This window comes from Lagopus muta, chromosome 2 (assembly GCF_023343835.1).
Source record: "Lagopus muta isolate bLagMut1 chromosome 2, bLagMut1 primary, whole genome shotgun sequence".
Taxonomy (NCBI): domain Eukaryota; kingdom Metazoa; phylum Chordata; class Aves; order Galliformes; family Phasianidae; genus Lagopus; species Lagopus muta.
In genome coordinates, this window is record NC_064434.1 from 32,400,123 (window position 1) to 32,415,179 (window position 15,057).

Below are 15,057 nucleotides of genomic sequence, written 5' to 3' on the forward strand. Positions count from 1 at the left end.
ACAATAGGTATACACAACCACTCTAGAAGATGTATAATAGCAGCATTCAGAGATTTTCAACTGAAGCAAGACTTCAAGCTGCCTTGTTTTCAAGCTTCTCAATCTCCTGACTCCCTTCGTCATACTTGCTTCCTCTTGATGCTAATATCCACCTCGCACCAACTCCCTGCTCCTTTCCTTCAGCAGCCTGGTCTTCTCTCTTTCTGTATTCTCACACCCTTGAATCAAGAGTTTCTGGTAGCTCTTAGTCATGGTGAGGCCCAATGAGTCTCCTGTTACTCCATTATCCTTAGAGGAGAGGTCTTCAGCTATACTCTGCCACTGGGATATGGTTGCTACATGGGCAGTGAAGAGATGGCAAGGGGTAGGAGCATATACATTGCACACAACAAAAATCAGAGAAATTAACTTCCAGAAGTCACAAGACTGACCATCCAAAAAGAGAATGTCAGACACATGCAATAATAGGTATGTTTATAAAAGGAATCACCCTCCATACCACAAACACCCTCTGCTGTCCTTGCCTCAGATTGGCAGGACAAAAATGCACGTTTTTCTAAGAGCAACCTGGACACCATCTTATTACAGAAATCTTAGCATTTTTGTTTTTCCTCTGTCATTCCTTATTCTCTTCCCCCTTCCAGTCACCCTCGAGACGCATTGAAACTTGTGGAAAGCTTTAAAACAGCAAAGCAAACAAACAAGCAACAACAACAACAAAAAAAAAAACAACCATAAACACAATTTGAGAAGTTATAAGAAATTGAAAACAACTGCAACTACCTGCCTTAGGTATAGCTAACTGCAATGAGTTCTCATGAAGAACAGAATCAGGGATTCAGAGCCCTCTGTGGCAGGAAAGGTTAGCAGTGGCTGCACAACACTTGGGAAATACATTAGTCAAGAAGCTCCAGTTCTGTGGAGCACTTGCCTGCAGTCCACAAAGAACAGTGTAGTCATATAATGCTGTATCTTTCATTTCCCACTGCCAAATTGTATTATATGATCAGGTTTCCTAATATTTGTTGTAATGTACACAGACCACTGTAGGAAGAAACATGATTGTAGCTGTTTGGAGGAAGAGAACACTGGTGCCATCATGGGCGGAAAGAAAACATGTTCTCAAGACAAGTCTCCTCAGAAGATGTGGTTTGTTCTTTGAAATAGTGGGGAATGTTGCATTAGACCATCAATTTCATTCATAAATATAGCATATTTTTAGATGATGAATTCTTTCCCATACCTTGTGCCTCCTTGCATCCTGAAACAAGTTCTTTGCCACACTAGGGGAAAACCAGCAGAAATGCTCTTTGTGAGCCCCAGACCTTACTGACTTTGGAGGGAGTAAGGCTGCATTTATCTTTCAGTTGTCTTCTCAGCTGCAGCAGAAATAGAACCTCCAATATCACCTTGCTCAAATTTACTTTAAAACATTTCTCCATGGAAAAAAGTAACAAAGAAAGCAGGTCTCCCCTTCACCATTCAATGTATTCACATAGGTACTTTATTGTAAGTGTGAGACAAGAGTGCAAAATTAGCAACTATCTTGTCCATGCATAAATGATGATGACGTGGAGTAGATCTGAAGCAGCAAGGCAGGCCAAAAATATGCAGCAATTATTTAAGCTATCTCAGGTACATAAATATTTACAAATATACACTGACCGTTTCAAAAGTAATATCTTATTTATTTCCATGGAAAATACAGAAGATATAAAGGATGCAATAAGGCTAGTCAGTACAGCAAATTCTCAGCTACAGAACATTTTTCAGTCATCACCATTAACTATGCACTTTCAGCAGTGATGAACAACAGCCTGCATGCCACTACTATAAACCTCTACATGGCTGTCCAGACATGAATTGTCTTTCCTGTCACTGTCATCAATGCTGAAGCACACCACCCTCCACCTCACTGTGCTCACATCCACTGATCTCCATAAACTTTCAGTCAGAATCGATGAATCTCAATGATTGCCATTCTGTTTCCCCACATGGAGAAACACAGTCACGCACTTTTGATTCATGTGTGCATCTAATTCAGATTTTATTTGGTCATCTGTCACATGGCAACAAAGTGTAATGAAATACTGGTGGGAAGGTTCATCATCTGCTGCCATACCACTAACAACTGCCTCTGACAATGTGGGCCAACGTAATAGGAGGCATTACTTTCAGAGCTGCCCTCCTACCACAGACTCAGGAACCCAGAAGAAATGAGTTGCGACTGAGTGCAACTCTATTTCCTTCTGCTGTACACTTCAGAATTTCTATGTCAATAATGATTTTTTACATCTGTATGTCTGCTGTTAGCCTGTGTTCAAACGAGCACTTAACTTGTATACATGGAGAATGAGATTGGGGGGGGGGGGAAGGTTGGTCTGTGATCTTCTCAGATGCATATCTGCCACAGACAGCCAGAGCAAAAAAGGAAGAGAAAACAACCATGGATGCAGTATAGTTAATGAGCTTGACTACAAGCATTTTAATACTTGCTACTGTCCAAGTGGAAATGTGTACAGTATATTTATATATACCCACATACACATTCTTCTCAAGGTAGTTTTTTTAAAACATAAATTAATGCTTTCATATTTTAAAAGAACGCATATAAATGCACACATTAATGCATAAGCTAGTAAATTTCCATATTCACTGTAATTTTATTATTTTAATTATATTAATTTAATTATATTATATTAATATTTTATTATTATTAATCAAGCATTACATATGTTATCATAATTTACCTTGAAATTAAACTTGGAATCAAATTCCTACACCTGAATTCATCCCAGCACATCAGTGTTCAACAGAAGATTATCATTAATAATCAAACAGCCAAAATCTGTCAACCCAGAAAAAAAAGAGCATAGTCAGATAGCTAATCAAAAATCTACACCTAATATTGCTGTTTTGGGCAGGGATGTGTTACCCATTGAATTTGAGGCAAGGGTTCCTCAGTGGCTGACTGTTTTGCATTTTCAGCTAAGAACCATCTTAAGGGGCTTGTGGGAATCAAAACCAAAAGATGACATGCTAGCTTGTTTCAGTAAAATAACCATCTGTTCTCCAGCTTCAAAACAGAAATCCTTAAATATTTCAGTGAGGAGCATGCTGCTTTTTCTTCCCCATATGACAGCCAGGACAATTGGGAAGCAAGAAGCATGTATCAGAGATAATGGCTTTAGCTCTAAGTTTGCCTTCAAACTGAAAACAGCAAAGGTCAAACTGCAATTTTGATTGGGTGCTCATATGTAGAAAGTGTTATGTATCAGTTGATTGTTTTTATTATTACTATTATTGTTAGCAGTTCCTGTGTATGGTAGAAGTTGAAAGATTTCCCTTGAGTTCAGACCTTGAGACCTCCAAAGACAATTCATCTTATTGAATTTCAGTATCAGAAGCACCAAATCTGCTTTCAGGCAGCAGACACTATCTGCCTCATTGATCATGCTAAAAGGTCTTCCATCAACTACAGAGGATGCCACATAGACCTAGAGATATAATTCAGATGTTCTGGTTTGGATGGGAGGAAACTGAAGTTAAGAATGCATAGTAAGTTTTCCCAATTATTTTCTACTGCTAATATACTTGAAGTCTAACTGAAAGATAGAGAGAACAATCCCAACTGTTCTTCTGTTGTCAGTCTTTGATTTATCAAAGTAAAATAATTACAACCTCCATAAGATGAACTAACCTCCACCACATATACCTCCCAGTGTCTCAAGGGGTTTAGGAATGGTCTTCTGCCTTTCTCCTGCAGTGCTGGCTGCTCCACAAGGTAGTCTGATGGAATGCTGTAACGTGATGGAAAATACAGCCACAATAGTGGAGTGACTCAACCCTAGACTACAGCAAATGAGAACAAACCCAAATGCAGCAGCTACGGACACAGAAACAAAGGAGAAAAATAACAACAACCACAACACCCCCTCCCTCCCCCCACTTTTTATGGAGTGAATTATGGAGGAATCTCCATAAAGATACCCTCACCTCCACTGCCAACCTTTAAATGAGGTCTGGGAAGCGTTAGATCCTGGCTCCACCCCTTCTGATCACTCAGGTACATTGTATGCACCTGAGCACCCCCGGATTGGCCCTACCTTCCCAGCAGGTGTTCAATCAGTGTTTCAGGCCATGACTTAGCATTTCCACTACACCTGACAATGTCTGAACAAATGCCTTATTTCAAAAAGATTATCTCTGATGCAAATAACTAAATCTAGCCTTTAATTAGCTGGTCTATGGTTGCATAACTCAGTGCAGAGCAAGTTACAGTTAGTCATTCATTGCTTCAGGTCAGGTTGTGCGTGTTTCTGTGATGGATCTTCTAGAAATTGCATGGCATAGTTAGAAATCATCTTATGAAATCAGATTATAGTATAGAAGATGGTACAGACATTGATGTACTGTCAGAGTAGGCAAGGCTGGAAGGACTGATATTAAAAACTTCTCACTTCTCATTCTTTCCTTTGTACTTTCTGTACAGGAATATTGAAAGAGCCTATAGAGATTTTTTCCTGGATACTTGGTCTTTCAAAGGACCCTATAAGTAAATGTAGTTAGGAAATTCAAGGCAAGATGGGTGCGTTAGATCGTTGGAACTATAGCTGTAATATTATGGAAATAATGTCTAAATTATTTAAATTTAATAATTATAATTTTAATTAAATTAAAAAATATATCTAAAATCCTGTTTTAAAGAGGAAAGAGAAATTATTCCAATCTCAGCTCCAATGCAGATCTCCTAAATCAAACTTAATCAGTTGAAGCAAGAGGGAAAATTGAATCCAACTTCATGTCCTACTCCATTTTAACTAACCAAACTTAGGCCAAAACAAAATAAAGTTTGTTTTTGTGGAGGGAAAGAGGGCCAGAATTCCATTAAAAGTATATCCACCACTGATACAAACAGCAGTTTTAAACTATCCATTTCCAGATCTCTTTCAGTGGTTCTGTGGGAAGAAGCAGAAACCATGGAACTAGTTAGTCATCATGATTGTAAAGCTCTTTTAAAGTAGTTCCAGTTGTTTATTATTGCTGATTTGATGAAAAGAGGCTAAAAAAAGGTTCACTGATGCATGAGATTGGTATGAAACTTTAAAATGCATGCTGACTTTTGAGGACTGGATTTGCCATTGTATGAGAGATGCAGACAGACAGACAGAGACTCTGAGAAGCAGCAACTGAAGAAAGAAACCAAAAGACAAAAACATGCCACTTTCAGTGTGAGAATGCATAGGAAAGCTTCCTTATTTTGATTACTTCCTCTTCCCTTTTTCTTGCTGACACACACATATAAGCATACACAGCCTCATAGAATGCTCCTGAGCCTGTAAGCTCCTGTAAGCTTCTATCAAGATCTCTCTCTGCTTTAACACACTGAATTCTCTTTGGACTTAAAGGGATTAAATAAAAATTCCAAACAGGAATAAATGACCAGGGAGGGATCATGAAAAAAACCAAGATTAAAAATAAATAAATAAAGCAGAAACAGTCCCAGATCAAAACTTTCACCAAACTACTGATCTTGTAAGTCTAGATTTTCAGCTTCCCATTAAGTCCTTGAAATTCTGCTTGGGCCCAGATATAATTTATAGGCCAATTTGTAAGGTCAGGATTTAAGGTTGGCTAGAGAAAATACTGCATGAATAAAAGTCCCATCACAAAAGTATTCAATTTATTCATTCACAAAAGAGGAAGAAACAAAACAAATGTATTTCAGCAACAAATTCAAAATGAAGAAAGAGTACTAAAATTAGAGTAGTGCTGTAGCTTATTTAAATTTTGAGTGTTTGGAAACACTCTGCATCTTAGCAATGTACAACATGGAGGAATTTAGGATTACGTTCAGATTATATGACCTTTTCAGTCTCGTATTTTGTAGTTCTTCAGGTCATGACTGAGACATTTTCCTGCTTTTCCACTGCCAGGAGGATGGTTCTTAAGTATTACAGATAACAATAATAAGATTGTGACACCTATTAATTTTGTCTGGGTTATCAAACCTAGTCCACCAGCACAAAACTCAGTCATACAGCAGAGTTTTAGACCAGTTAAAAGCTTTGGTTCACCAAAATGCATACCATTCACTCTATAATAAGCTTAAAAACTTTCACATACAAAATTAGAACCTTAAAGAAACACAAGTATGCCATAAGAAGGGAGGAAGATTCTTGCAGTAGTAGGCAATTACTCCTGTGAAAATAAATTCTCAGAGATCAAGAGAATGCACCCTTTGCAGCTCCGGGATCCCTACTGACATTATGAGTTTCTGCTCCTACATGAAAAATACAACCTGGTATGGGCTGTTTGCAAGCTGCCCACCTGCTGGGTCAGAGTTCTCAGTAGCTTCAAGAATTGGACAGCGACCAAACAAAAAAAAAATAATCTCAAACAGTTCCTATCATTTTAAAAGAAACTTTTTTTTTTTTTTTAAGCTGGTAGCTTTTTGCTCAATATAATTGAAAGATTTACTGGCGAAGCATCTGAGATTCACAACTTTAAAGTGAAGTTAAGTATCAAGAAATTACTAAAGAAGTGCAGGAAGGATGTCTGCCTGCCACCAACCACCCATCAAGGGCCACCGTTTGCACAGAAGTGCAATCACCCAACACTGACTAAGTTTGCTTTCAGTCCTCCCTTGAGAGCATGAATAAATCCCAATAGCCAAAGACTCAAATGGGTTATAAAGCTGACTCCAGAAAACAATGATACAATTCAAACCATGTGATAAATAATCACCTACTGTTGTTTATGCTGATTGTTATTTGCATTTTAGAAGCTATATAAATAGACATAAGACAGGTGGGAGGATACCATCTTTCCCATCTCCAGTATCAGTGAAACACTGATTTAATCTTTGAAAATTCACCTCAATAGAAAACATTAAAGAAATTCCCCTTGCAATTTGCAGAACTTCTTTTTAATTAAAAATAAAAATTAAAAACTTAAGTTTTTAGTTCAAGAGTCAACTTTTCACAAAGTTCTTCATCTCATCTAAATGGCAGAAGATGAATTGAAGAATGTAATTTTGAACTCAGCATGAAAATCTCCATCCAGATCATTTGGATGCATCTGAAGCTAAGCTTAAATTTACTGGTAGGTATGTAGGTTGCTCCAAAAATATTTTCTCCTATTTATTTCCATGGACACTACAACAAAGAGCACAAGAACTTAACTTGATAGAGCAAATTTTCTGCTACAAAACACTATTTTTCAACATAGTCATCACTATTAGTTGATTTGTGTGGATGGAGGAATTCAGAGACACACTTTTGCTACATCTGTACTTCCATGTCAGACACCATTGTGTCAGACTGCTCCTCTGATGCCATCTGTCACACAGCATTAAAATGCAACAGAGTATTGTCGGGAAGGTTCAGCCTCTGTTCCTGTACCACCAACATCCGCATCTGGCATTGTGGGCCAACATAATAAAACAGGAAGCACAACTTTCACAGCAGCTGTTATAATTTAAACTTACTGGTATGTATAGCCAAGAGTTCTACTTGTGGAAATAACATTCAGTTTTATCAGTACATGTAAAACCTCAGCTTAACATGAGATGCAGTTTGGGAAGCCACATTTCTAGGAAGTTACAATTTACCTGAGAATTTTCTGGAGGAAGAAAAAGGGAAAATAAATAAATAAATAAATGCAAAATGCTAAAACTACAGAGAAAAGACCAAAAAGGGTAAACAAAGTGTAGAAGAGAACATATGACTCTGTATATAAAAAACAATCTATAGTAAAGGTGAATCTCTCTATGGACAGGATAAAAGTAACAGAAAAGAAACATAAAAGTAGCATGGAAAATACAGCTAAATTCATTGAAAAGCTTTCTAAATGTAAGGACAGGGAAGTCCTGGAATAGACTGAACACTCTAGGCCTTAAATGTTTACATCTGTAAGTGTAAACATCTGTTAACTTGTTTAAAAGCCAACCTAATTCAATTAGCACAAATCCTTGTGTGGCATTTCATTGAGTTATTTAAACTAAAATCATGGACTCCTGGGACCGGAAGGGCTCTCAAGAGGTCACCCAGTCCATTCCCTGTCCCCAGGCAGGATCAGCTTCACTCACGTCATCTATAGCAGATGTTTTTCTGTCCTGTTTTTAAAAGACCACCAAGAATGGAGATTTTAAACCTCATTAGACAATGATTTTATTGCAAGAGTAGTTTTGCTAATATGCATAGCCTGATATTATTTGCAGGCACAGCAAAGTAGGAGAACACATTTTTTATATATCAAAGTGATAAAAAGCAATATATTAGGCTATGCTAATTGCTTTTAATCATGTGAACATTTTTATTACCATCTCAACAAATTACCATGCATCATCTGACAGATGGTAATGAACCAAGCACACACAAAACCTATTTCAAATATAAAATAAATTACTTTTTTGCTTAAACTGAACTTAAGCCTTTAACTACCATTTACCAAGGTCTAAAACATGCATGTGATTAATTTCTTCGGCTCAGCTGACAGCTGAGTAAAATTAGGATAACCGTATTTTTTCCCTAGACTCATAAGCAATTTACATTATAACATGATTTATGTATCACTGTTTGAGAATAAATTTATTCTACTTACAGTACTAATGTACTTTCTCTTTTTTTCATACTTGTACGATTAAGTTTGTGAGCTTTAATAAATTTTTGATAATGACACCTAAGAAGCACATCCTACAGTACGGGCAATACTCCCAGCCACATTTTTTTCCAAATGCACTTCCCACTCATTTGACACAAAGGGAGAATGAAAACACCAGTACCAGTGAGCAACATCTGTCCTTGCAACTGTATTTAGCAATTGCAGAGAAAAAAAGTGCAAGACAAAACTTCAGAAGAATCTTTCATCTCAAGCATTTTTTCTTTCAAATTAAAATCTAGCTCACTTTGCACTGTACTGTTGCAGCATAATATGCTTGCTGCACATGGTTACAGAAGTAGGCTTGATTTCCTCCTAAAGACTAAATGTTAGAAGAGGGGCAACTTCTTTCATTATTTCAGATGGTGGACACTTTTGTCAATGATATATACATCCTAAGATTTATGTAGGACCTATATCTGTTGTGTAAAATAACAGGGTGAAAAAATCATAAGAGTCTTTCACTCATTTTAAAATATCCAATAAATAATGTTAAAGAACTTACTTGCACATTAAAGACAGTTTTAAAATAAATAAATTGTTAAAAATACTATTTTTTAATTCTTACTTTAAAACAGAGAACTATATGTTATAGATGCCTTAGCATTTCATGTATTTGATCATATATTTTAGAGGGAAGGACAAGGAGAGGCTAGTTTCTTGTGGACACAATTTAGACAAGTGCATTGTGTGCTCCTTAGCATTAACATTAGTTTTCGAATCCACCATTCAAATTCAAACAAACAAACAAAAAAAAAAAACAAGAAACAAGAAAAGAGAAGTTCAGCCTGGACAGAATAAATATATAAAGATATCCTTATTGCTGCCAGAATTCAGGGCAAGGAAATAATCCTTTTGCATAATAAAAAACTGCTACAGCGTGCCCATTGGTTGCCATCAATAGACATGTAATACCATAGCAGCAATAAGATTCACAGCCCTTTGCAAATCAAACAGGGAAGTTAATGAAACCAGCTGGCTGGACAGAGAAAGAAATCAAGCAGAATGTAAACTTCTAGGAAACCAGGATTTAGTAGTACCATTCTTCTTAGACTGATTAAGGGTCATGTTTTTGTCTCACTTACAAGAAGCAAAAGGTTTCCTTATGATGAAAGGGTTACTACAATTTTTGGCAAAGCATTTTATTTTGTGGAATTTGCCTGTTTGTATGTTGGTACTGCATGACTGCTTATGCATATTTAAAGCTGCCAAACAACTGGACAAACTCGTCTCAAAAGTGATTTTCACTCACTCAGAAGAGAAGGCAGGCAGAGAATTCTGCTTACAGCTGATTTAAATTCAGGCTGTTTCCTAGGTTCCAATCTTTATTGAACAGAGGACACTTGCAAATAGCTCCACAGTGTTCTTCAAGGAAGTCATCTCCATACCACATATAAGGAAAATAATGTAAAAGAAAAGGCGTTCATAAAAAATATCTGATTATAGTCATTGTTGATAAAGGTGTCCCTTATCCAGAATGAAAAGTCTTTGGAAACTATTTTGCCATTTTTATTATTATTTGTATTATATCAGGGACTTAGGAATAGCTTTTTTAATCTGTTAAATAATTTGAATCTGACAACAACTGACTAATGAACACTTGGCAGAAAATAATTTATACCAGATTCATGAGCTGAATGAAAAATACAAAGTTTAGATTGGTTCTTCAGAACTGAACAGGATTTGAGGTTACTGAGCTCTGAAGAAAAACACATCAATATTGATGAGCTGTGTATTAGTAATATCTATGAGGTAAGGCAGGCGTAAGGCTGCTGTTATGAAATTTTAAGCCATAGATAAATGTTCCTAGGAAATTAATTATCTGAATATCTGGATACATATCTCATACTTAACTGAAAATCTGATTTAACAAATCTCTGTCACGTGTATCGTCACGATTTACAGTAATCATTGGAAATTATCAGAACAGATGCAATCATTAGACTCTGTAAATCCCATCTGTAGGGGAACTAGCAAGTATAAGAACAAGGGAGTATGTAATCAAACAGAATCTCTACCAGCTATAATTCATGTAGAGGATAGACATGCTTACGGACTTTTGGACTTCTGACCTGACAAGTAGGAAACATACACACTTAATCACCACTGTCTAGCTTCAACATGGAAATACAGTTCTTGGTTCTTATTCTAGACAGACCCTAAGTCATATCCTCCTTGTTTTCAAATGAGGTACCTTATCAGTAAATCCCATACATGTTAGTTCAGTGCATTTTATATTTAATAAGCTGTTTTCTAAAAATCGGATTTTTGCCCTCTTGTTTGATGGAAATGTGGTAGATTATTAGTAGTTGATTTGAGTAGGCCTAACAGATTTTAAAATCTCAGTTTATGGTTGTATAAGGTTGGCAGAAGAAGCACAATAATTTATAATAACACATAGACACTAAATTGAGATTCTTTTTAAGCTAAATGTTTAACACGTCCCTGGCCATTTTTATGCAGACATCTTAAGAACGCACACTACATCCCCAGCTAAATGAAGAGAGCCCTCTGGGACTGCACAGGACTCAGAGAAGAATGCGAATGACTAGTTGGCTGCTTACACTTGTAGAAGCTACCATCAACTCACTCCAAGTCCAAATTTGATTCTTTACTTACTGTGGAATCACAAAATGGAGTAATTGTTAAACTGGCCTCATCACTGATGCTGATGTTGAACAGAGATCTCTGCACTTTGCATTTTATCTTCTCTCTCATAATAAGGACATTCCAGAAAATTCATTCAAGAGCTACTAATTTAACAAATCATGAGCTGAAGATAAACTACTGTTATCTTTTATTTTATTTTTACACCATCTGTGTCAAGAAGCAGCCACCAAGCTAAATTTTATAAAAAACAAATAGCAAAGCTAATAGTGGAAACATAAATGGTTTTGCTTTTAAACTTATTTGACTACAAAAAGAGGGGTAAACCTCTAGAAAAAGTTTATTTTCCCCATGTTTTATTGAAATATTTTAACAAAAAAGTCTTCCTGTTTTGCTTCAGTGGGATAAACAGAAAATGCATGCCATCCAAATAGCTATTCATTCCTGAGTTATTATTAGGGTAGGCTGTTCATTAAGTTCTCATTTGTATGTGGATAATCAACTATATACCAAATTACTTAATGTATTCCCAGTTTTTCCTGTTCATGTAGAGTTCCAGGCCACTGTTTCATCCACAGCCATCTGTCATTTCCCTTTCATATGACAATACACAGGAGGGAAAAATAGAATTAGCCTAAAAACAACTGTCTTGACAAGAGTTAGGTGGAATGCTCTTACAAACAAGTTGGCTATTGCTTCAGTCAGTAGGTCACAGCTCTAATGCTGATTACTCCTCTGAGCTTTCTCCGGAAGAATTAAGAAGTTCTTTACAAAGAAGCTCTATGTTCTTTCGCAAAGCATTTCCTTTTGTTCCACGATGCCCTTGGGTTCCCTTTGCTATCAACAGCATTTCAGATTAGTCAAGCAAAAAATAAATATAACGGCCAGAACATCAGGTTCAAAACATTAACATATTCTTCTTCTCTCTCAAGTTGTCCAAATATTTAAACAAAATAAGATTGAATTAAATTTCTTGGATCATCCTGAAAGACATAAATGGTCAGAATATTTTAAAAGGGTATTTTAAAATAACATTTTTGGAAGTATTTGTAAGCATACAGGAAAACAATTCCCTTACTTTACTTTTTTTTTTTTTTAATTAAAACAAAACAGTATTTTGTGAAGATAAAAAGATCATGAATGAATGACTTGGCTTTGAATTTATTTATTTATTTATTCATTCATTCATTCATTCCCTGTGGCTTCGCTTTCCTTTCTGAGGTACCTGGTTCTGATGGAGTACATTCAGGTTGACAGACAAGAGAGAAATTCCTTTGGTTGTAAAAGTCATACCTATTGACAAAGATTTAATTGTCCTCCTGTATCATAAGAAAAAAAAAAAAAAAGGAAAAAATAAGCCAGAAGATAGATCATTAAACATAGAAACAATCTGAAGTATTACTTTACTGTTTTACTACCTACAAAGCAGTTCACACACAAGTAGCCAGTATCTTGTCATTACCTGGAACAAATTGCACATGTCTCAGACAGACACTGAGGGAGCAGGAAGCACATCGCACCCACCAAAATAGTCTCAGCATGTTTAATGGATTCTTGGCTCAATTTTGTGACAAAAATATGAATATCTATAAGATCCTCCTGTAAGGAGTTCTTCAGGGTTACCACACATACAAAATTGTTGTCTCACTGGTCAAGTTCACCCACTGTTCCCTTGCCGTTGCACTGAGGAAGTCCTGGAACAGTTTTTCCTGTTTCATCCTGCACATAATGCTTATGCCTTTACAGTTTTCTATCATCTTTCTCCTCACTGAAGACATCAAGTTTTGGCCCATCTGTCTTTCCCTCTCTATTCCAGCCATAAAACATATTTTTAAAGCGGACAACTTGAGATGCAAAAAAAAAAAGTGTTTCATAAGTAGAAGTAACACTGATTTATTTAACATTTTGTACTGATTAGTAATTCTTAGCACTGTTTGCTCTCCTCCCTGAGAAGGAATGGACTAATGCTGTTGTTGAGACTGTTTTTGTTCCAAAATCCTGTTCTCAGAGAGCAATTCAAATTGGCCAGGAGGACAACACAGGGCAGTCAAGATTTAGGTTGTTTCTCTTTCTACTTTGTTTCAAAATTAACTGGATCCAGCTTCACTTATTATTTATTCCTCAGTATCAGCAGATGCTCCTGTGTTCTTTTCAATTGACCCTTAACTACTCTAAGTAATTTGGTGCCATCAACACACTTTGACACGTTGCTATTTACCAAACCATTTACTAGTATGTTGAACAGAATAGATCATAGCACAGATTTTTGTAAGGATCCATGAATTAAATGAGTTTTTACAGCTTTTAAACAGCTTTTCTCCTTATAAGAACATTACCTCCTTTGTCACAGAAACTTAGATTCTTCAATTTTTAGGAAAAGATCTTGTCAACTGCATTAGGAAAGAGATTTCTGTTATATTAAGCAAGTCTCCTCTCCTTTGTCTTCAAAATCTGCTATAAATTCTTTAAAGTAATATTTGAATATTCTATCTACAAATATCATATTTAACTTTGTCTAGTAGCCTACTAGCAAAGAGTAATGATTTCCAACTACACAAATCAGGTCCAGAACTTTACTTCCTCAAAACTAAGTCTTAAGCTTTTTGCTTAAAGTGATAAATAAACAATAGTTGCATTGGTATGAATTAGTCAAAGTGATAGGGTGTTGGAAGTTGGTCCATACTGGCTATTTTGACTGAATGAGCAGCTCTTGTACTGCATTCTTCATCATTTTGTCCTGACAATTCTGTATCAATACAAAGATATAGAAATTAGTTCACACTCAATTGCTGTTGATGGGTTATTATAAACAAAAGTACAGTGCCAAATGAGGATATGATTGATGTAGTGACAAACAAAAGAATAGGTACTATTGAATAAGAATTTTTTAAGGAAGAATAAATGGAAACCAGTTTTACTTGGATTCTTTGATGAAAATGTTATTTAAATATAGTCATCTGGATGTTAACAAAATTATAGTTTGGCAGCAAATAAATAAATAGTCATACAAGACACAGGAATTCTTCTCATCTTGTGACTGAGAACCTGCCCAGCAAGGTCCTGAACAAGTTATCCGTCCCATATGTAACACACAATTTTTTGTTGCTCTGTTTTATTTAAATTGTCAATAAATCAGCATACTCCATAAGATCGGAATGATTTGGGGCCTTACTTCTTGCTGTTACCTGTCCGTGCATAACTACTGCAGTTGCAATAAGCTTATCAGAGAGAGTGTTCCAGAATTAATCCAGATGACATGGCTCACATAATTAAAAAGCTCTGTGCTGGAATGTCTCTTGTAAAAAGTTTCAGTTTCAGAAAAAGATTATTTATATATTGATGAAAATAAAACTCTTCCAAAGAAACAGTCAGAGTTTTAGGAAAATCACTGAAAAGAAATATAAAATGGCTTAAAGTCCCAAAACAATGTTTGCATCTGCACCAAGAAAGCATCTCACTTATTTTCTGCACAGGTCAAAGCATGAAATGCAGATTTGGCTGACCTACTTTTGAGAAGTTACTCATACTGGGGTGTGTTCCTTAGTAGTCTTCCTTTTTTTTTTTTTTTTTTTTTTTTTTTTAATTTTAAAGTAAACTCCAGCTAAACTCAGTTAAGTGTATTAAATGGAAATTACTAGCATGATGATTAGTCCATGTTTCCTCCTCACGTTCTTAATCCTTGCATGATGCAGCTGAGAAGTGGGACACTAAAATGTGCTATCTTGGTCTGTGCAGCAGCTCACAGAATAATACTCTATCGCATTAATATTGCATTAATCTCTCCAGCTG

General features: G+C 36.0%; 1 protein-coding gene across 1 annotated transcript in view; it reads left to right on the forward strand.

The window, feature by feature from the left end:
• BCKDHB (branched chain keto acid dehydrogenase E1 subunit beta) overlaps window positions 1-15,057 on the forward strand; it is a 1,150,961-nt gene that overhangs the window by 607,172 nt on the left and 528,732 nt on the right. The gene's annotated exons all lie outside the window — the stretch shown is intronic.